This window comes from Monodon monoceros, unplaced genomic scaffold (genome assembly GCF_005190385.1).
Source record: "Monodon monoceros isolate NGI ecotype Baffin Bay Population unplaced genomic scaffold, NGI_Narwhal_1 Super_Scaffold_22, whole genome shotgun sequence".
Lineage (NCBI taxonomy): Eukaryota > Metazoa > Chordata > Mammalia > Artiodactyla > Monodontidae > Monodon > Monodon monoceros.
This window is the reverse complement of record NW_021703779.1, coordinates 65,402,531-65,428,055: the sequence shown is the minus strand read 5'-3', so window position 1 is coordinate 65,428,055 and position 25,525 is coordinate 65,402,531. Positions and strand designations below refer to the sequence as shown.

Below are 25,525 nucleotides of genomic sequence, written 5' to 3'. Positions count from 1 at the left end.
AGAACAAACAAAACCCAATGTTAGCAGAAGGAAAGAAATCATACAGATCAGAGCAGAAGTAAATGAAATAGAAACAAAGAAAACAATGGCAAAGATCAATAAAACTAAAAGCTGGTTCTTTGAGATGAAAAACAAAGAAATTGAAAAAACTTGAAAAAACATTAGCCAGACTCATCAAGAAAATGAGGGAGAGGACTCAAATCAATAAAATTTGAAATGAAAAAGGAGAATTTACAACAGACACCACAGAAATATAAAGCACCCTAAGAGACTACTACAAGCAAATCTATGCCAGTAAAATGGACAACCTGGAAGAAATGGAAAAATTCTTAGAAAGGTATAACCTTCCAAGACTGAAGGAAGAAATAGAAAATATGAACAGAGCAAACACAAGCAATTAAATTGAAACTGTGATTGAAAATATTCCAACAAACAAAAGTCCAGGACCAGATGGCTTCACAGGTGAATTCTATCAAACATTTAGAGAAGAGCTAACACCATCCTTCTCAAACTCTTCTGAAAAATTGCAGAGGAACACTCCCAAACTCATTCTATGAGTCCACCATTCTATGGACCAAAAGCAGACAAAGATACTACAAAGAAAGAAAACTACAGACTAATATCACTGATGAATATAGATGCAAAAATCCTCAACAAAATACTAGCAAACAGAATCCAACAACACAGGAAAAGGATCATACACCATGATCGATTGGTTCTATCCCAGGGATGCAAGGATTCTTCAATATTGGCAAATAAATCAATGTGATACCCAATATTAACAAATTGAAAAATAAAAACCATATGATCATGTAAATAGATGCAGAAAAAGCCTTTGACAATATTCAACACCAATTTATGATGAAAACTCTCCAGAAAGTGGTCATAGAGGGAACCTGCCTCAGAATAATAAAGGCCATATATGACAAACCCACAGCAAACATCATTCACAATGGTGAAAAACGGAAAGCATTTCCTCTAAGATCAGGAATGAGACAAGGATGTCCATTCTCACCACTATTATTCAACATAGATTTGGAAGTCCTAGCCATGGCAATCACAGAAGAAAAAGAAATAAAAGAATACAAATTGGAAAAGAAGAAATAAACCTGTCACTGTTTGCAGATGACATGATACTATACATAGAGGATCCTAAAAATGCCACCAGAAAACTACTAGAGCTAATTAATGTATTTGGTACAGTTGCAGGATCCAAAATTAATGCACAAAAATCTCTTGTATTCCTATACACTAATGATGAAAAATATGAAAGAGAAGTTATGGAAACACTCCATTTACCATTGCAACAAAAATAATAAAATATCTAGGAATAAATCTACCTAAGGAGAAAAAAGACGTGTATGCAGAAAACTATAAGACACTGATGAAAGAAATTAAAGATGATACCAACAGATGGAGAGATATACCATGTTCTTGGATTGGAAGAATCAATATTGTGCAAATGACTATAGTACCCACAGCAATCTACAGATTCAATGCAATCCCTATCAAATTACCAATGGCATTTTTTACAGAACTAGAACAAATCATCTTAAAATTTGTATGGAGACACTAAAGACCCTGAATAGCAAAAGCAGTCTTGAGGGAAAAAACAGAACTGGAGGAATCAGACTCTGTAACTTCAGACTATACTACAAAGCTACAGTAATCAAGACAATATGGTACTGGCACAAAAAAAGAAACATAGATCAGTGGAACAATATAGAAAACCCAGAGATAAACCCACGCACCTATGGTCAACTAATCTATGACAAAGGATGCAAAGGTATGCAATGGAGAGAAGAAAGTCTTTTCAAAAAGTGGTGCTGGGAAAACTGGACAGCTACATGTAAAAGAATGTAATTAGAACACTCACTAACACCATACACAAAAATAAACTTAAAATCAATTAAAGACCTAAATGTAAGACTGTACACTATAAAACTCTTAGAGGAAAGCATAGGATGAACACTCTTTGACATAAACCACAGCAAGATCTTTTTTAATCCACCTCCTAGAGTAATGGAAATAAAAACAAAAATAAACAAATGGGACCTAACGAAACTTCAAAGCTTTTGCACAGCAAAGGAAACTATGAACAAGACAAAAAGACAACCCTCAGAATGGGAGAAAATATTTGCAAACGAATCAACGGACAAAGGATTAATCTCCAAAATATATAAAGAGCTCATGCAGCTCAATATTAAAGAAACAACTCAATCCAAAAATGAGCAGAAGACCTAAATAGACATTTCTCCAAAGAAGACATACAGATGGCAAAGAAGCACATGAAAAGTTGTTCAACATCACTAATTATTAGAGAAATGCAAATCAAAACTACAATGAGGTATCACCTCACACCAGTTAGAATAGGCATCATCAGAAAGTCTACAAACAACAAATGCTGGAGAGGGTGTGGAGAAAAGGGAACCCTCCTGCATGGTCGGTGGGAATGTAAGTTGATACAGCCACTATGGAGAGCAGTATGGAGGTTCCTTAAAAAACTAAAAATAGAATTACCATATGATCCAACAGTCCCACTACTGGGCATATACCCAGAGAAAACCTAATTCAAAAAGACGCATGCACCCCAATGTTCATTGCAGCACTATTTACAATAGCCAGGTCATGGAAGCAACCTAAATACCCATCGAAAGATGAATGCATAAAGAAGATGCGGTACATATATTCAATGGAATATTACTCAGCCATAAAAAGGAATAAAATTGAGTCATTTCTTGAGACGTGGATGGATCTAGAGACTGTCATACAGAGTGAAGTAAGTCAGAAAGAGAAAAACAAATATCATATATTAACGCATATATTTGGAACCTAGAAAAATGGTACAGATGAACTGGTTTGAAGGGCAGAATTTGAGACACAGATGTAGAGAACAAACGTATGGACACCAAGAGGGGAGAACTATGGTCGGTTGGGGATTATGGTGTGTTGAATTGGGTGATTGGGATTGACATGTTTACACTGATGTGTATAAAATTGATGACTAATAAGAACCTGCAGTATAAACAAACAAACAAACAACAGCTAATACTAAACTTTCTTTGTGTTATTTGTATGGAAATATGTTAATATAAATGTTTCAGACATTACATTAAATTTCTAAAAATCTTATATGTTCTGGTGTAAAGTTATGTCATAATTCTAGTTATTACTTTAAAATGTATATCTCAGAAGTAACTAAAAAAAAAGAATTCATGCAACAGCTGGTTCTTTGAAAAGATAAACAAATTTGATAAACCTTTCACCAGACTCATCAAGCAAAAGGGGAGACAGTCAAATCAACAAAATCAGAAATGGAAAAGAAATTGCAAATGACACCACAGAATTTCAAAGGATCATAAGAGACTACTATGAACAACTATATGCCAATAAAATGGACAACCTAGAAGATATGGATATTCTTAGAAAGGTATAATATACCACAATGAACCAGGAAGAAATAGAAAATATGAACAGACTAATTACCAGTAGTGAAACTGTATCAGTAATTTAAAACTCCCAACAAACAAAGGTCCAGGAACACATGGCTTCACAGGCAAATTCTATCAAACATTTAGAAAATAGTTAACATCTATGCTTTTCAAACTACTCCAAAAAATGGCAGAAGAATCACTTGAAAACTCATTCTATGAGGCCATCACCCTTATACCAAAATCAGACAAAGATACCACACAAAAAAATAAATTGCAGGCCGATATCACTGATGAACATAGATGCAAAAATCTTCAACAAAATACTAGCAAACTGAATACACAATACATTAAAAGGGGCATACACCATGATCAAGTGAGATTTATCCCAGGGATGCAAGGATTTCTCCATATCTGGAAATCAATCAATGTGATATATGACATTAACAAACTGATGAATAAAAAACATATAATCACTTCAATAGATGCAGAAAAAAATTTTGATAAAATTCAACATCTATTTATAAAAAAAAATGTACTCTCCGGAAAGTGGGCATAGAGGGAACATACCTCTGCATAATAGAGGCAATATATGACAAACCCACAACGACTGTCATACTTAATGGTAAAAGCATTTTCTTTAAGATCAGGAACATGACAAAGATGCTCACTCTTGCCATTTTTATACAAAATAATTTTGGACGGCCTAGCCACAGGAATCAGAGAAGAAAAAGAAATAAAAAGAATCCAAATTGGAAAGGAAGAATTATATATGACATGTATAGTATCAGGTCATGTTTTCATATGACACAATATTATACATAGAAAATCCTAAATACGCCACCAGAAAAATACTACAGCTCATCAAAGAATTCAGTAAAGTTGCATGATACAAAATTAATATACAGAAATCTGTTGCATTTCTATACACTAACAATGAACTCTCCAAAAGAGAAATTAAGGAAACAATCTCATTTACCATCACATCAAAAAGAATCCAATATCTCAGAATAAACCTACTTTACGAGATAAAAGACCTGTGCTCAGAAAATTATAGGACACTGATGAAAGAAATTGAATATGTCACAAACAGATGGAAAGATATGTTCTTGATTGGAAGAATCAGTATTGTTAAAATGGCCATGCTAACCAAGGCAATTTGAAGATTCAATGCAAAACCTATCAAAATACCAATGACATTTTTTTATTTTGGCTGCATTGGGTCTTCATTTGCTGCATGTGGGTTTTCTCTAGTTGTGGTGAGTGGGGGCTACTCTTTGTTACAGTGTGCAGGCTTCTCATTGTGATGGCTTCTCTTGTTGTGGAGCATGGGCTCTAGGTGCACAGGGTTCAGTAGTTGCAGCACACATGCTCTAGGGTGCACGAGCTTCAGTATTTGTGGCACAGGGTGTCAGTAGCTGTGGCTCGTGGGCTCTAGAGTGCAGGCTCAGTAGTTGTGGTGCATGGTCTTAGTTGCCCCACGGCATGTGAGATCTTCCCAGACTAAGGATCAAACCCATGTCCCCTGCATTGGCAGGCAGATTCTTAACCACTGCACCACCAGGGAAGTCCCACCAATGGCATTTTTCACAGAACTAGAGCAAATAATTTAAAATATGTATGTTAACACAAAAGACTCCGAACAGCCAAAACAGTCTTGAGAAAGAACAGGGGTTGAGAAATCATGTTCCCTGACTTCACACTATACTACAAAGCTACAGTCATCAAAACAGTATGGTACTGCCACAAAAAGAGACACATAAATCACTGGAACAGAATTGACAGCCCAGAAATAACCTACACATCTGTGGTCAATTAATGTATGACAAAGGGGGCAAGAATATGCAATGGAGGAAACAGTCTTTTCTTCAATGAGTGGTGCTGGGAAAACTGGACAGCTTCTTGTAAAAGAATGAAATTAGACCATTCTTTAACACCATATACAAAATAAACTCAAATTGGATTAAATACCTAAATGTAAGACCATATCCTATCAAACTCCTAGAGGAAAACATAGAACACTCATTAACATAAATTGCAGCAATATTTCTTTTAATCCCTCTCCTAAAACAAAGGAAAGAAAAGCCAATGTAAACAAATGGGACCTAATTAAACTTAAAAGCTTTTACACAGCAAAGGAAAACAATCAACAACAACAACAAAAAGATGACATACTGAGTGGAAGAAAGTATTTGTAAATGATATTACCTGTAAAGGGTTAATATCCAATGTATATAAACAGCTCATACAACTCAACATCAAGGAAACAAACTCCCTAATTCAAAATTGGGCAGAACTAAATAGACATTTTTTTCCGAAGAGGAAATGCAGATGACCAAAATGCACATGGAAGGATACTCAATATCTCTAATCATCAAGGAAATGCAAATCAAAACTACAATGAGATATCACCTCACCTCTGTCAGAATGGCTACCAACGAAAAGAATACAAATAAAAAATGTTGGTGAGAATGTTGAGAAAAGGAAGCCCTTGTACACTGTGGTGGGAATGTAAATTGGTGCAGCCACTGTGAAAAAAGTATGGAGGTTTCTCAGAAAACTAAAAATAAAACTACAATATGACCCAGCACTTCCACTCCTGGGTATTTATCTATAAAAACAAAAACACTAATTTGAAAAGGTACATGCACTCCAATGTTCACAGAAGAATTATTTACAATTACCAAGATGTGGAAACACCCTATGCCCACTGTACATATATATACAATAGAATACTACTCAGCCATTAAAAAGAATAAAATTTTGCAACTTGCAGCAACATGGATGGATTTGGAGGTCATTAAGCTCAGTGAAATAAGTCAGAGAAATACAAATACTGTATGATATCACTTATGTATGGAATCTTAAAATTACAGCAAACTATTGATTATAACAAAAAGAAGACTCACAGATATAAAGAACAAATTAGTGGTTACCAGTGTGGGGAAGAAAGAGAAGAGGGATAAATAGGGGTAGGGGAGTAAGATATACAAAATATTTGTAATAAAACAAAATAGAAGGATATATTGTACATCATGGGGAATATAGCCATACATTTAATAACTACAAGTGGAATATAATCTTTAAAAATTGTGAATCACGCTGTTGCAACCCTGTAATATATATAGTATTGTGCAGGAACTATACTTCAATTAAAAAAATACAAAAGTATTTTACACACTAGCAATAAACAATTTCAAAATAAAATTAAGAAAGAAATTTCAGTTATGGTAGCATAAAAATAGAATAAAATTCTTAGGAAAAAATTAAAAGAAGTGTAAGTCTTGTATACTAAAAACTATAGATTTCATGAAAAGAAATTAAATATCTAAATTAATGAAAAGTTATTCTACATTCATTATTGGAAGATATTGAAGTATAGTTGCTGTGTATATGCTAAACAACTAATTTGAAGTGCATGAAGCAAAAATGAATAAATTCAAGAAAGAAAGAGACAATTTCACAAATATGGCTGGAGATTTCCATACTATATCTCAACAACTAGTATAATAATTGGATAGAATTTTAGCAAAGATAAAGGAGAAGTAAACAATACCACCAATCAACAGGATCTAAGTGACATAATTAGAATGCTCCACCCAATAAAAACAGAACATACATTATTTTCAAGCACCAAAAAGGCATGTTCCAAGGTAAATTAGACCAGGGACCATAAAACAAGCCTCAATCAACGGAAAAATGTTGAGTTCATATATAGTGTTTTTTGTTTTTTGTTTTTTTTTTTTGCGGTACGTGGGCCTCTCACTTTTGTGGCCTCTCCCATTGTGGAGCACAGGCTTCAGACGTGAAGGCTCAGCAGCCATGGCTCACGGGCCTAGCTGCTCCACAGCATGTGGGATCCTCCCAGACTGGGGCACGAACCCGTGTCCCCCACATCGGCAGGTAGACTCTCAACCACTGCACCACCAGGGAAACCCATAGTGTATTTTTGATCATAATGGAATCAAACTAGAAATCGGTAAGAGGAAGATATCAGGAAAATCTGTAAACAATTGAAAACTAAATAATATCCTTCCAAATAATCTGTGGATCAAAGAGTAAGTCTGAAGGAAAATAAAAATATACATTGAACTAAATAAAAATGAAATAAACATCAACATATGTGGGATACACAGCTAAAGCACTGATGAAATGGAAATGTATAGCATTGCATCCCCACATTAGAAAAGAGGTAAATTCTAAAATTAAATATCTACACTCCCACCTCAAGAAATTAGAAAAAGAAGAGCAAAATAAACTGTAAGCAAGTGGAAGTAAGGGAATAGTAGAGATAACAGAAGAAATTGATTAAATTGAAAAGAGAAAAACAATAAAGCAAATCAATGAAATAAAAATCTGATTCTCTGGAAAGTTTAATACAATTTAGAAATATCAAACAAGACCAACAAAGAAAGAAAAATAAAAAATAAAAATCAGCAATATCTCAAAAGAAACAGAGGATATCACTAAAGGGCATGCAGATATCAAAGAATAATAAGAAAATACTACAAATACCTCTACATATAAGTTTGATATCATAGGAAAAAATGGAACAATTTCTAAAAAATCATAAACAACCACAACTCAAGATGAAATTAAAAAATTGAGTAGCCTATATAACTAAGAAGGAAATTGAATTCATTATTCAAAGAATCTTGAAAATGTAATCTCCAGGTTTGATTTGTTACACAGGAGAATTCTACCACACTTTTAAGGAATTAACATCAATTCTGCACAACCTGTCAGAAAGTAGACATGGAAATACTTCCCAAATCCTCCTAGGAAAACAGTATTATTCTGATATCAAAACCAAAGATTGTTAGAATGAAAGAAAGGAAAGAAAGAAAGAAAGAAAGAAAGAAAGAAAGAAAGAAAGAAAGAAAGAGAGGCTACTATAGACCAATATCCCTAGTGAACATAGATGCAAAAATCTTAAAATATTAGTGAATAGAATTCAGCAATATATAAAAAAGGAGTACAAACCATGACTAAGTGATTTTTCCCCCAGGAATGCAAGGCTGAATTTATATCAAAAAATCAATTAATCTATCCTTTATAAGCTAAAGAAAGATTACATAATCAAATTAATTGATGCAAAATGAGTATTTGGAAAATTTAATATCCATTCAGAGTATAAACCTCTAAAAACTGGAATTAGATGGGAACTTCCTCAACTTGATAAAAAGTATTTACAAAAAAATATACAGCTAGCATCATACATAATGGTGAAAACTGAACGTTCCCCGCCCCCATGACACCACTACTGGGAACAGGACAAAGATGCCTAATGTCATTGCTTAACATAATAGTTTTTAAAAACATAATGCTACTTTTACAATAATACTGGAAGTTCTAGCCAGTGCAATGAGGGAAAAAATATGTAGAAGATAAACAGATCTGGAGTACCCTGTTTGTAGATGACATGCTAGTCTATGTAGAAAATCTCAAAGAATCTACCAAAAAATCTCACAGAATCATTGGGCAAGTTCAGCAAGTTCACAGAATACAAAGATGAGGGAGTGACATCATCAAGATTGAGGTGTAGATGACCCTAGCTTCTGTCTCCCCACAAAAATCAACAATTAGACAGCTATCTATGAACAAAACAGCTATGGGAGAGATCTGGAGTCCATTTAAGCAACTTCAGCAACTCAGTGGAACCAAATAACTGGAGATTACCACACAAAAATGGAAGAAGAGATTTATTTTTTCTGCATCATTCATTCTGCAAGCTGGAATTGCTCAGCATCATAAAGGAACTTCCCAGCAAGAAAGAGTTCACCTCATGAAGAAAGGAGAGTATGAGTGACAAGCTTCCATAGATTTTGGCACACAACACATTATCTGCATCAATTTCACCCCATCCTGAGACCAGCAAAACCGAGGCTTATGGAGATGTCTAGGAACAAAGAAAGAAAGAAGGGGCTACCAATATCAGCTATGCAGCTGAGCGTGACTATAGTTCCCAGTGACCTTCTCTGTAGAAACCGTAGCAGCTTTGTCATAGAAGAAACCAGTGACCACCACAACCACCTCAGAACCCCCTGCAGATTTCACTGGCCTTTACCACACAGGTATTTGCATTCACTGGTGCCAGTCAACTGAGTCCCTCCTCACTTCCTCTCCTACCCTACCTCTACCAGAGTCTCAGGAACTGCACTAGAAGCCAACCCAGGTCTCTGTAGCTGTGTGAGTGAAACATTCCAGGCTTGACAACCCACAGCTGACCTCCACCCTGAATGTGCTCAGAGCTAGCTCCTTCAGATTTCCACATACATGCCTCCCAGCCATATACAGACCCAGAGAGAGACTGTGCAGCCACTAGAGAGCACACCAACGGCCAGGGCTTCCACAGATGTTTGTGGACCCAGATTAGGCCCTGTCTTCTGTCACTGTCTGTGTCACAGTGTTAACCTGAAGCTAGCCACCGCAACTGTGAATCTTTGTACCCCTGACCCAACAATCATCACCAGCCTCCACTGCCATACACCTGTGGCAAGAACCAGCAACCATGATAGTGCATGTTGACATCCAGGGTCCCTGCAGCTGCCAGTTGCACCCAGATGGCCTTGGTCCTTGCTGCCTGCCCTGGTCCCTGCCACTCCACAAATACCTGCAGAAGGCCCCCACAGCTGACCATGTGCACAATATCAGTTTCAGCCAACACTGCTGCTTGCCTTGGTCCCTAGCCACTTGACCTGAAGGTGCTGCTGAAGACCCCAGCAGCTCTTGCAGCCTCAGCAGACCCCCTGAAATGCTCACCATGAATCATGCAGTTGATAATGCTGTGAACCCCAACAGCCTGAGCCAATGAGTCACCACCCTTGGACCAGCTCCCATCACATGTTCCTGGACTTGACACCCTGCATCACTAGAACAGTGGTCAAAGCACATTCCAGCATACCCCATGCACAGGTTAAGTTTACTCCTACAGAAGTCAGAACATAAAATCTAGAAGAGGTGACTGTTTTTTTTTAATGCACAGTTATATATGCAAGGTTACAAGGGGCCATGAAGAAGCAGGGAAATATGACTCCACCAAAAGAATACAATAAACTTTCAGTACTTGTTCCAAAGAAATATAGATATAGTAATTGCCCAAAAAAAGAATTCAAAATAATTGTTATAAAGATGTTCAGAGAGCTACAAGAAAACACATATTAATTTAACAATATTAAGAAAACAATATAAAAACAAAATGAGAAGTTCAATAGATATTTTTTTACATCTTTATTGGAGTAATTGCTTTACAATGTTGTGTTAGTTTCTGCTGTATAACAAAGTGAATCAGCTATATGTATGCATATATCCACATATCCACTCCCTCTTGCATCTCCCTCCCACCCTCCATATCCCACTGCTCTAGGTCGTCACAAAGCACTGAGTTGATCTCCCTGTGCTATGCAGCAGTTTCCCACTAGCTATCTGTTTTACATTTGGTAGTGTATATATGTCAGTACTACTCTCTCACTTCATCCCAGTTTCCCCTCCCCACCCCTGTATCCTCAAGTCCATTCTCTACATCTGCATCTTTATTTCTGCCTTTCCACTAGGTTCATCAGTACCATTTTTTTAAGTTCCATATATATACATTAGAATATGGTATTTGTTTTTCTTTTTCTGACTTTCTTTACTCTGAATGACAGACTCTAGGTTCATCCACCTCACTACAAATAACTCAATTCCATTCCTTTTTATGGCTGACTAATATGCCATTGTATATATATGTGCCACAACTTCAAGAAATTTTTGAAAAAACAGAAATTTTGGAGCTGAAGAATACAATAACTGAACTGAAGAATTCAATAGGGAGCTTCAACTGACAGACTAGAACAATCAGAAAAGCAAATCAGTGAGCTTGAAGACAGATCATTTGAAATTATCCAGTCAGAGGAGCAAAAAGAAAAAGAATAAAAATAAATTTAAAAGCCTACAGGTCTTATGGGACACCATTAAGAAAACAAGTGGAGGATCAGAAGGAGAAGAGAGGGAGAAAGGTGTAAAGAGTTTATTTAAAGAGATGATGCCTGAGAACTTCCCAAACCTGGGGACATATATTGGACATCATGTTTATGAAGCTAATAGGTCACACCAATAGAAAATAATCTTCTCCAAGACACATTATAATAAAACTGTCTAAAGCTAAAAAGAAAGACTATTTTAAAAGCAGCAATATATATATATATTTTTTTTTTCTTGTACATGGAAACTTCCATATAAATACCATTTGACTTTTCAGTAGAAACCTTACAGGCGAGGAAAAAGTGGGAAGTTATATTCAAAGTGCTAAAAGAAAATAACTGCCAACCAAGAATATTTTACCCAGCAAAGTTGTCCTTTAGAAATGAAGGAAAGGTAAAGACTTTCCCAAACAAACAAAACTGAGGGAGTTTATCACCACTAGGCCTATATTAGAAGAAATGCCAAAGGAGTTCTTCAAGCTGAAATAAAGGACACTAACTAGTAACATGAAACCATATGAAAACATACAAAATACTAGTAAAGGCAAGTATTTAGTCAGATTCAGAATATTCTAAAATAGTGGTGAGTTATTCACTTAACTCTAGTTAAGTTTAAAAGACAAAAGTATTAAAATAGATAGCTATATGTATAATAATTTTTTGATGGTTACACAATATAAATAGATGTAAAGTGTGACATCCAAAATATAAAATATGTAGGGAAAGTGAAAGGGTAAATATATTGTATACAATAGAAGTTAAGTTGTTATATGCTTAAGATAGACTGTTATAGCTCTTAGATGTCTCAAGTAAGCCTCAGGATAACCACAAAACAAAAGCTATTGTAAATACATGTAACATAAAGAAAATGAAATCAAAGTACACCACTACAGAAATTGTTAATTTACATAGAAAGATGTCAAGAGAGAAGAAAAGGAAAAAAGAAACTATAAAACAGTCAGAAAATAATTTAAAAAGTGGCTGTAGTAAGTCCTCCTTCTCTATTAATAATTAATTTAAATGTAGGTGGATTAAATTCTCCAATAAAAAGGCATAGACTAGCTGAATGGATTAAAAAGAAAAACAAGATCCAACTATATGCTGACTACAAAAGACTCATTTCAGGGCTTCCCTGGTGGCGCAGTGGTTGAGAGTCCACCTGCCAATGCAGGGGACATGGGTTCGTGCCCTGGTCCAGGAAGATCCCACATGCCACAGAGCGGCTGGGCCCATGAGCCATGGCTGCTGAGCCTGCGCGTCTGGAGCCTGTGCTCCAAAACGGGAGAGGCCACAACAGTGAGAGGCCCACGTACCACAAAAAAAAAAAAAAAAAGACTCATTTCAGATTTAAGAACACACACAGGCTCAAAGTGAAAGGATAGAAAAATAAATCTTTTGCAAGTGAAAGACAAAAGGGAGAAGGGATAGCTGTACTTATAACAGACAAAATAGACTTTAAGCCATAAAAGGGAACAAGAGATAAAGAGGATCATTATATAATTATAAAAGGGTCAATTTATCAAAAAAGATATAGCAATTGTAAATATATATACACCCAACACTGGAGCATCTAAATATATTAAGCAAATTTTAACAGATCTGAAGGGAAAAATTGCAACACTGCAATAATAATAGGGGACTTCAATATCCTGCTTCCAACAATGAATAGATCATCCAGACAGAAAATCTATACCAAAACATTGGGTTTGAATTAAAGTTTTCCAAATGGACCTAACAGACATATATGGAACAATCCATCCAGGAAGCAGAATGAACATTCTTCTCAAGCACACAGGCAACATTCTCCAGGATAGATTATAGTTTAAGCTTACAATACAAACCTTGTCAAATGTAAGAAAATTGAAACAAAACATATACAGAATCTCTATGTTGAAGATTAAAAATGCTAATGAAAGAAATATAAAAGTATCTAAATAAATGGAGAGATAGACTGTTCATGGATCAGAAGAATCAATTAGTAAAAATAACAATTTGTCTAAAATTTATATATTGTTTTAGTGGAATTCCTATAAAAATTCAAGCAACTTTTTTGTAGACATATATAAGACAATTATAAAATTATGGGGAAAGGCAAATAAGCTGTAATAGCTAAGACAATTTTGAAAAATAATGAAATGTTAGGAATCAGTACCTGATTTCAAGATGTACTATATAGTTACATCAACAAAAACAGTATGATAGTGACAGAGGGATAGCTAGAAAAGAATAGAGAACCTCCAAATAGGTCCACACATGTACAATCAAATGGTTTTTGAAAAAAAGTATTAAAGCAATTAAATGGAGGAAAAATATGGTTTCGATCCTAGGAAAGGATTCTAGAGTAATTAGATATCCATAGGCAAAAAAATGAACCTGACTTAAATCTCACATCTTCTAAAAAAATTAATTCAAAATATATCAAAATTTTAAATGTAAAATGAAAACTAAATATCTTTTTAAAGAACACATAGAAGAAAAATCTTAAGGACCTAGATCTTGATAAAGAGTTCTTAGACATGACACCAAAAATATGATCCATCAATTAAAATATCATTAAATTGGGCTTCATCAAAATTAAACAATTTTGTGAAACACCCTGTTAAGAGGATAAAAAGATAAGCTACCCACTAAGAAAATATATTTACAATACACATATCTGAAAAAGTATTCATATCTAGCATATGCAAAAATGCACAAAATTCAAAAGTAAAATAACAAACTATCAAATTTAAAACTGGGCAAACAATGTGAAAAGAAATTTTACTGCAGAGGATGCACCGATGTCAAGAAAGAATATGAAAAGATGTTCAAAGTCACTAGCCATCAAGGAAATGCAAATTAAGAGCACAATGTGATATCACCTCATAACTATAAGAATGGCTAAAATAAATAATAGTGACAGTAGCAAAAGGCTGGTGAAGATGTGAAAAAACTTAGTCTTTCATATATTGCTGATAGGAATGTAAAATAGTACAGCCATTTTGGGTGGGGAAGATCAAGATGGTAGAAAAGGAAGATGTTGGGCTTACCTTACCTCACAACCACATGAAAACCACAGCTACGTATAGAGCAACTCCTGCTGAAATCAACCTGGGGACTAGCAGAACAGTTTCTCTACACCAAGCCTGTAAAGAATTATCAATAAGGAGTTGGCTAAGAAGGGAAGAGAAGTGACCTGGTCAGGACCTGCACCCCTAGTGAGGGACAGAGAAAAAGAGGGGTATATCACATCCTCGGGGATCCTCCCTGGGGAGTGAGGGGTTTAAGCCACATATTAGGAACCTCAGCCCTGGGGCCTGACACTGAGAAGCTGAGGCCCCTTAGCTGGTTTGAAAAGCAGTAGGGCATAATAGAGAGCTATAAGAAACAGAGACTGCTCTTGAAGAGCATGTGCACAGATTTGCTTTCTCCTGGTCATGACAGGAAAGCAGCAGATTGAAAACTGCCTGGGTCAGCTTGCCAGGATAGTCTCAGCATGCCCCCCAGTCCACACCAGGCACCTGCTCCAGACTTATTTTCTATGGCAGTGCTCTCCACTAGGGTGGAGGCTGCCATTGCTTAAGAGAGTGCACACAGCTAGGGAAACAGAGCCAGATCAGACCTGACCCTGCCTCAGATAAGTGGAGAGGCAGCCATGGCTAGCACATCCGTCCCTGCCCACACTTAGGAGAAGCAAAACTAGCTGCATGGCAGAGACCAACATAACCTTCAGGAGAAAAACCAGCTCAGTAGTGTACCAACAACCACCCTGGCCCCAACCCAGCCACTAACCAAGGTGCAAACCCTAGGGGGAAAAGTGAAATGAGCACAGAAGTGCAACTGCAAGTCCTCAAGCCCTGGCCATGTATCAAACCAAGGTGGAGACTGCCAGCACACCCAGGAGAAACCCAGCTCCCTCAGGGCTCTTGCTCCAGTCCCTTGGCTCCCAACCCCCACCCTAATAGGGCAGTGATAGCCATAGAGCATAGGAGAAGCCCTGGTTTGCACCTAGCTCTGGTTCCAGCATATCCAACTCCAGCCCTACCTCCCAAGAAGGCAGTGGCTGCCAGCACACCCTGGTGGAAGACACAGCCCAAGCTCACTACAGATTCAACTCTCCCACAAAAGACATTGGGTATAGGCATACTGCAAAGTGATGCTCCCACACAAGGACACAACTTAAATATTGGAATAAGTAACTAATTACCACCTAATTACATAGAGACACATAAAGTTAAAAAATGGGAAAACAGAGGAATATGTTTCAAAAGAAAGAACAAGGAAAAAACATGAAGAAAACCCTAATGAAATAGAGATAATTTATCTGCTAAAGAACTCAAAGACATGGTAATAATAATATTAACTGAACAAGGGAAAATAATAGATGAATACAGTGAGAATTTTGACAACTAGAAAATATAAAAAAGAACCATGTATGCTGAAGAATACAAAAACTGAAATGAAAAGTACACTAGAGGCAATTAAGAGAATAGGTGATACAGAAGAATACAAAAGCAACCTTGAAGATAGAATAATGGAAATCACTCAATCAAAATAGGAAAAAAAAACTTTATAAAGATAAGAATGGTTTATGGGACCACCAGGACAAAATCAAGTGTACTAACATTGACATTACAGGAATCAAAGAAGGAGAAGGGAAAGAGGAAAGGGCTGGAAATGTATTTAATGAAATTATGGCTGAAAACTTCCCAAACCTGAAGTAGGAAACAGATATACAGGTACGATAAACACAGAGTTCCAAACAAGATGAAACCAAAGAGACCCACACCAAGACATACCGTAATTAAACTTGCAAAAGTTAAAAATAATAAGAGAATTTTAAAGGCACATACAAGGGAACCCCCATAAAGCTATCAGATGATTTTACAGCAGAAACTTTGCAGTTCAGAAGGGAGCAGCATAATATATTTGAACTGCTGAAAGTAAAGAAGTTACAACTCAAGATACTTTACCCAACAAGGTTATCATTCAGAATTGAAGGAGAGATAAAGAGTTTTCAGGCAAGCAAAAACTAAAAGAATTCATCAATTCTAAAACAAACTTACAAGAAGTGTTAAATGATCTTCTTTAGGTGAAAAAAATACCACAGCAAGAAATAAGAAATTAGAGGAAAGAAAAATCCCAATTGTAATGGTACATATATTGTAAAGGCTATGGTCAACCACTTAAATAAGCTAGTACAAAGGTTAAAAGACAAAAATTGTAAAATCAACTATAGCCAAAATAAACAGTTAAGAAATAGACATGAAGTTGTAAAATATAACATCAAAAACACAAAATATTTGGGTGAGGGCAGTAAAAAATGTAGAGTTCTTAGAATGTGTTTGTACTAAAATAGTTATCAGTTTAAAACAAGTAGATATGGTTATAAGTCAACATATACGAAGAACACGGTTACCAAAAATCAAAAAACAACAAAATATGCAAAAACTAGAGCAAAAGGAACACAAATATAACACTAAAAAAAAATTCAAACCACAACGGAAGAGACTAAAAGAAGAAGAAAATAGAGAACTACAAAGCAACCAAAAAACAAATAACAAAAGGGCAATAGGTAGTCACCCATTAATAATCACTTTAAAATTCAATGAATTAAATCAAAAGACAGATGGTTGCTGACTGGATTAAGAAACAATACTCATCTGTATGCTGCCTATAAAAGACTCATTTCAGAGCTAAAGTGACACACATACTGAAAGTGAAGTGAAAGAAAAAGATATTCCATACAAATGGAAATGAAAAAACTTGGGTAACAATACTCATATCAGACAAAGTAGACTCTGAAACAAAGTCTATAATAAAGGACAAAGAAAGGCATTATATAATGATAAAGGAATCAATACAAGAAGAGGATACAATATTCGTAACATATATAAAACTAATACAAGGACATCTATATAAATAAACAAATATCAACAGGCATAAAGCAAATATCAACAGGCATAAAGGAGAAATTGACAATAATACAACAATAGTAGAGGATTCTAATACCCCACTTATATCAATGGACAAATTATCCAGACATAAAAATCAATAAGGAAGCAGTGGCCTTAAATACACTTAGAAAAGTTGAACTTAACAGATATCAATAGGACATTCCAACCAAAAATAACAGAATACACATTCTTTTCAAGTCTACAAGGAATGTTCTCCAGGATAGGTTACATGCTAGGCTACAAAACAAACCTCAACAAATTTAAGAGAATAGAAATTATATCAAGCATCTTTTCTGACCACAATGGTATGGAACTAGAAATCAAATACAGAAAAATGAGAAAAATGTGAACACGTGGAGGTTAAACAACATGCTACTAGAAAACCAATGGATCCCTGAAGAGATCAAAGAGGAAATCAGAAAACACCTTGATACAAGTGAAAATAACAATACAACTTCTACAATCTATGGGACACAGAAAAAGCAGTTCTAAGAGTGAAATTTATAGCAACACAGGCGTACCTAAAGAAATAAGAAAAATCTCAAATAAATAGCCCAACCTACCTTTTAAGGGAATTAGCAAAAGATGAACAAACAAAGGCAAAAGTCAGCAGAAGGAAGGAAATAATAATGATCAGAGAGGAAATAAATTAGAAACAAACAAACCAAAAAGATCAGTGAAACCAAGAGCTGTTGCTTTTGAAAACATAAAAAACACTGATAAGCCTTTAGCCAGTCTCATTAAGAAAAAAAGAGAGAGGACCCAGGTAAACAAAATACGAATGAAAGAGGAGAAATTACAAACTATACCACAGAATTGCAATCATAAAAGAATACTATGAACCGTTATATGCCAAACATTTGCACAACCTAAAAAAGAAATGGATAAATTCCTAGAAACATTAAATCATCCAATACTGAATCAGGAAGAAATAGATAAACTAAACAGACAGATTGCTAGTGTTGAAACAATCAGTAATAAAAAAAAAAAAAATAAATCTCCCAACAAACAAAAGTCCAAGACTGGACAGCATCACAGGTGAATTCTACGAAACATATATAGAAGAGTTAATACACTTCCTTCTCAAACTATTCCAAAAAACTAAAAAGGTGGGGACACCCCAAATTAATTATATGAGGCCCCATTACCCTGATACCAAAATGATACCAAAATGATACAGAAAAAGAAAATTATAGACCAATATCTTTGATGAATATAGGTGCAAAAATCCTCAACAAAGTATTAGAAAACTGAATTCAACAACATATAAAACGATCATACACCATGATCAAGTGGGACTCATTCAAGAGATGCAAGGATAGTTCAATATACCCAATCAATCAATGTTATATGCATATTAAGAAAACAAAGAATAAAAATCAAATGATCATTACAAGAGATGCAAAAATAGCTTTTGACAAAATTTAACACTATTTCATAATAAAAACTCTCAACAAATTGGTATAGAGGCAACATACCTCAATATCATAACAGACGTTTATGACAAACTTACAGCTACCATCTTACTCAATTGTGAAAAACTGAAAGATTTTCCTCTAAAATCAAAAACAAGACAAGGAGGCACATTCCCACCATTGCTATTTAACATAATACTGGAAGTCCTAGCTACAGCAATCAGACTAGAACAAGAAATAAAAGGCATCAAAATTAGAAGGGAAGTTGTGAATCTGTCACTATATGCAGGTGATATAATACTATACATAGAAAACCCAGGACACAGGAAGAATATACATAAATCTGTTGCTTTTCTATACACAAATGAACTATCAAAAATAGAAAGCAAGAAATCAATCCCATTCAAAATCACATGAAAATGAATAAAATACCTAGAAATAAACTTGATCAAGGGGATGAAAGACCTATACTCTGAAAATTATGACAGTGATGAAGGAAATTGAAGATGGTTCAAATAAATGGAAAACTATCCTGTGTTCATGGATTGGGAGAATTGGTAAAATGTTTATATAACCCAAAGCAATCTACAGATTCAAGCTAATCCTTATCAAAATATCCATAACATTTTTAACAGAACTAGAACAGTCAATCTTAAAATTTGTATGAAACCACATAAAACCCCCAAAAGCCAATGCAGTCTTGGGGAAAAAAGAACAAAGCTAGAGATATACACTCCCTGACTTCAGACTATACTACAAAGCCACAATAGTCAAAGCAGAGTGTTACTGGCACAACAACAGACACATAGATCACTGGAACAGAATAGAGAGCACAGAAATAAACCCATGCACATTTGCTCAATTAACCTTTGTCAAGGGAGGAAAAATATACAATGACGAAAAGAGAGTCTCTTCAGTAAATGGTATTGGGAAATCTGGGCAGCTGCATACAACAGAATGAAATTAGAATGTTTTCTCACATAATCTCAAAATGGATTAAAGACCTAAATGAAATACCATAAACCATAAAACTCCTAGAAGAAAACATAGGCAGATCAGACTTTGACATAAATCTTAGCAGTAGCTTTTCTGGATCTGTCTCCTCAAGCAAAGGATTGAAAAGCAAAAATTTAAAAATGGGACCTAATTAATCTTAAAAGCTTTTGCACAGCAAAGGAAATCATCGACAAAATGAAAAGACAACCTACTGAATGGAAGAAAATATTTGCAAATGATATGTCTGATAAAGGGTTAATATCCAAATTATATAAAGAACTCACACAACTCAATATTAAAAAGCAAGCCAATTTTAAAAATAGGCGGAAGAACTGAATAGATCTTTTTTTCCCAAAGAAGACACACAGATGGCCAACAGACACATAAAATAATGTTCAAAATCACCAAGCATTAGGGAAATGCAAATAAAAATCACAATGAGATATCATCTCTCACCTGGGAAAATGGCTCTTGTCAAAAACAGAACAAATAATAAATCTAGGTGAAGATGTGGAGAAAAGGTAACCCCAGTTCACTGTTGGTGGGAATGTAAACTGGTACAGCCAACATGGAAAACAATATGGGGGCTCCTCAGAAAAACTAAAAATAGAACTACCATATGATTCAGCAATTCCACTCCTGGGTGTATAACCAAAAAACAAAAAGCAAAAAACAAAACACCGAAATTTAAAAGACATATGCACCCCAATGTTTGTAGCAGCACTATTTACAATAGCCGAGATATGGAAGCAACATAAGTATCCATCAACGGATGAATGAATAAAGAAGATGTGTGATACACAAACACACACACACACTCACGCACACACACAATGGAATATTACAGAGCTATAAAAAAAGAATAAATTTTTCGCTATTTGGGGCCACATGGATGGATACAGAAAGTATTAAACTTGGTGAAGTAATTTTGACAAGGGAAGACAAATACTGTATGTTTTCTCTTATATGTGGAATTTAAAAAATAAAAGAAACGAGTGAATATAACAAAATAGAAACAGACTGTTAGACATGAAACAACCTAGGAGTTATCAGAAGGGAGAGGTATAGGGGAAAGGGCAAAGTAGGGGAATGGGTGAAGTGGTACAATCTACTAAGTAGAAAGTAAACGATACAAAGCTCTTACTCTATGTAATGTAAAGTACAGTGAATATAACAAATACTTTATAGTAACTTTGGATTATAATCTATACAAATATTGAATTACTATTTTGTATACCTGAAACTAATTAACAGTGTAAATCAACTATACTTCAATATAAAAATAAAATAAAATGGTACAGCTATTTTGGAAAACAGTTTGTCTATTAGTTTAAAAACTAAACATATGAGGTTGAGCATCTATTCATGTGCCTGTTGGCCATCTGCATCTCCTCTTTGGAAAAATGTCTATTTGGCTTTTCTGCCCATTTTTAATAAGGTTGTTTGTTTTTTTGATGTTGAGTTGTATGAGATATTTTTTGTTTTGTTTTGTTTTGCTTGTTTTGTTTTTTGCTTTTTGTGGTACGTGGGCCTCTCACCGTTGTGGCCTCTCCCACTGTGGAGCACAGGCTCCGGATGCGCAGGCTCAGCTGCCATGGATCACTGGCCCAGCCGCTCCGTGGCATGTGGGATCCTCCTGGACCGAGGCATGCACCCATGTCCCCTGCATCGGCAGGTGGACCCCCAACAACTGCAACACCAGGGAAACCCCTGTATGAGCTTTTTATATATTATATGTTGTATTAATGCCTTATCTGTCATATCATTTGCAAATATATTCTACCATTCTGTAGGTTCTTTTCACTGGTTTTCTTTGCTGTGCAAAAGCTCTTAAGTTTAATTAGGGGCCATTTGTTTATTTTTGCTTTAGGAGGTAGGCCCAAAAATATATTGCTACGATTCATTTCGATGAGCATTCCACCTATATCTTCCTCTAGGAGTTTTATAGTAACCGGTCTTACATTTAGATCTTTAATCCATTTTGAGTTTCTTTTTGTATACAGTGTTAGAGAATGTTCTAATTTCATTCTTTTACATGTAGCTGTCCAGTCTTCCCAGCATCACTTATTGAAGAGACTGTCTTTTCTCTACTGTATATCCTTGCCTCCTTTATTGTAGATTAGTTGACCATAAGTGTGTGGGTATATTTCTGGGCTCTCTATTCGGCTCCATTGATCTAAGTGTCTGTTTTTGTGCCAGCACTATACTATTTTGATTACTGTAGCTTTGTAGTATGGAAATTCAAGTGAAAACCACAATGAGGTATCACCTCACACTGATCAGAATGACTGTCATCAAAAAGGACACAAATAACAAATGTTGGTGAATATGTAGAGAAAAGTGAACCCTCATACACTGTTGGTGGGGATATAAATTGGTGCAGACACTGTGGGAAACAGTATAGAAGTTCCTCAGAAAACTAAAAATACCACTCTCTCACATGGACATATATACACTACCAAATGTAAAATAGAGAACTAGTGGGAAGCAGCCGTATAGCACAGGGAGATCAGCTCAGTGCTTGTGTCCACCTAGAGGGAGGGTATAGGGAGGGTGAGAGGGAGATGCAAGAGGGAGGAGATATGGGGATATATATACATGTATAGCTGATTCACTTTGTTATACATCAGAAACTAGCACACCACTGTAAAGCAACTATACTCCAATAAAGATGTTAGGAAAAAAACTAAAAATAAAACTACCATGAGACTCAGCAATTCCAATCCTGGGTATATATCCAAAAGAAACAAAAACACAAATTTGAAAAGATATATGCACCCCAATGTTCATAGCAGCATTATTTACAGTTGCCAATGTATGCAAGCAACCTAAGTGTCAATCAGTGCATGAATGGGTAAAGAAGATGTGGTATATATACACAATGGAATACTAATCAGCCAAAGAAAAGAATGAAATTTTGCCATTTGCAGAAGGACTGATGGACTTGGAGGGCATTAAGCTAAGTGAAATAAGTAAGACAGAGAAATACAAATACTGTATGATATTACTTATATGTGGAATCTAAAAATTACAATTAACTATTTATTATAACGGAAAAGAAACACACTCACATGTATAGAGATGAAACTAGTGGTTACCAGAAGGGAGAGCAAAAGGGGGAGGGGAAATATAGGGGTAGAGAATTTTTAAAAGAGTTATTATGGGATTACATATGTGAAATCTGTGTAAAACTTTTGAAAATTATAAAGCACTATAGAATTTAAAGAATCATGCAGTAAAAAAATAAATTTTTAAAAAAGGCAAAAATGTAAACATAAATTAAACAACCCAGTGATTGCACTCTTGTACATTTATTCCAGAAAAATAAAAATTTATACCCACACAAATATCTGTATGCAGATGTTCACAGCAGACTTATTTATAACAGTGAAAAACTGTTAACAACACATATGTACTACAATAAATTAATGGTTAAATAATGGTACACTCATAGTATGGAATGCCAAAAAAAGAACTATTTTTTAAATTATAGTTGATTATAATGTGTTAATTACTGCTGTACCGCAAAGTGATTCAGTTATATATACAGTTTTTATATTCTTTTCCATTATGGTTTATCACAGGATATTGAATATATCTCTTGGTGCTATACAGTAGGACCTTGCTGTTTATCCATTCTACATACAAAAGCTTACATATCCTAACTCTAACCTCCCACTCCATGCCTTCCCCAAAGCCCTCCCCCTTGGCAACCACCAGTCTGTTCTCTATGTTCGTGGATCTGTTTCTGTTTCATAGATAGGTTCACTTGTGTCATATTTTAGATTCCACATATAAGTGGTATATGGTATTTGTCTTTCTCTTTCTGACTTAACTTTACTTAGAATGATAATCGCTAGTTGCATCCATGTTGCTGCACATGACATTATTTCATTTCTTTATGGCTGAGTAGTATTCCATTATATACATGTACCACATCTTTTTTTACCAATTCATTTGTCAATGGATATTTAAGTTGTTTCCATGTCTTGGCTATTGCATATAGTGCTGCTATGAAAATAGGGGTACATGTATCTTTTTGAATTATAGTGGTTTTTTTTCTGGATATATGCCCAGAAGTGGGATTGCTGGATCATATAGTAATTCTATTTTTAGTTTTCTGAGGAACCTCCATACCTTTTTTCATGGTGGCTGCACCAACTTACATTCCCACCAACAGTGTAGGAGGGTTCCCTTTTCTTCACAACCTCTCCAGCATTTGTTATTTGTAGACTTTTTAATGACGGCCATTCTAACTGGTTTGAGGTGGTATGTCATTGTAGTTTTGATTTGTATTTCTCTAATAATTATGCAAAGTTGAGGATCTTTTCATATGCCTGTTGGCCATCTGTATGTCTTCTTTGGAGAAATGCCTGTTTAGGTCTTCTGCCCATTTTTCAATTGGGTTTTTGTTGTTGTTGTTGAAGAACAAACTATTTATCAATGAACCAATTGGATGTTTCTCAAGGGCATTATGCTGAAGGAAAAAAAGAAAATACCACCCTGGTATATATATAACATGTTCAAATTTACAAAATCATAGTGATAGAAGAAATTTAATGTTTGCCAGAAGTTGGGAATTTGGGGGCAGGGGGAGAATAAAGTTGGTGTGACTATTAAGGTGTAGCAAAAGGAGATTTTTAAAAATTATAGTATAATTCAGTCTCTTGATTGTGATAGAGGTTACATCCATTTACACATGTGGAAAATGGCATAGAACTATGCACACACACACACATTGTCCCAATTTTAACTTCGTAATTTAATATTGTACTACAGCTAGGTAAGACATAATCATTGGGAGCAACTTGGTAAAGAGTACATAGGACCAGTCTATACTGTCTTTGCAAATTCCTATGAATCTATAATAAATTCAAAATAAAATGTTATTATAAATTTAATACTATACCTTTTCAAAGATAAATAAAAATGCTCTTATTGGAGTTCTTATTTATTCTATTTTAAATTAATATATAGTGGTTTTCAATTGTACATTAATGCTTTGAATTAAACAGGTAAACAGAGAAAGTCAAATACTGCATGATTTCACTTATATGTAGAATCTACAAAAGCTGAACTCTGATAAACAGAGTTGAGTGGTGGTTACCAGGGGCTGGGAGTCAGGTAAGTGGGGAGATAATTTTTGAAATGGTACAAACTTTCAGTTATAAAATTGGAAACTCTGGGGGCCTAGTGTATGTCATGGTGATAATAGCTATTAACCTAAGTGCTCATCAACAGATCAATGGATAAAGAAGATGTGGCACATATATACAATGGAATATTATTCAGCGATAAAAAGAAACAAAACTGAGTTATTTGTAGTAAGGTGGATTGACCTAGAGTCTGTCATACAGAGTGAAGTAAGTCAGAAAGAGAAAAACAAATACTGTATGCTAACACATATATAAGGAATCTAATTAAAAAAAAGAAAAAATGGTCATGATAAACCTAGGGGCAAGGTGGGAATAAAGACACAGACCTACTAGAGAATGGACTTGAGGATATGGAAAGGGGGAAGGGTAAGCTGGGACAAAGTGAGAGAGTGGCATGGACATATATACACTACCAAGTGTAAAATAGATAGCTAGTGGGAAGCAGCTGCATAACACCGGGAGATCAGCTTGGTGCTTTGTGACCACCTAGAGTGGTGGGATAGGGAGGATGGGAGGGAGGGAGATGCAAGAGGGAAGAGATATGGGGACATATGTATATGTATAACTGATTCACTTTGTTATAAAGCAGAAACTAACACACCATTGTAAAGCAATTATACTCCAATAAAG

General features: G+C 35.2%; 1 protein-coding gene across 1 annotated transcript in view; it reads right to left on the bottom strand.

The window, feature by feature from the left end:
- The window catches only part of LOC114905600 (putative P2Y purinoceptor 10), a 193,776-nt gene that overhangs the window by 86,619 nt on the left and 81,632 nt on the right, over window positions 1–25,525 (bottom strand).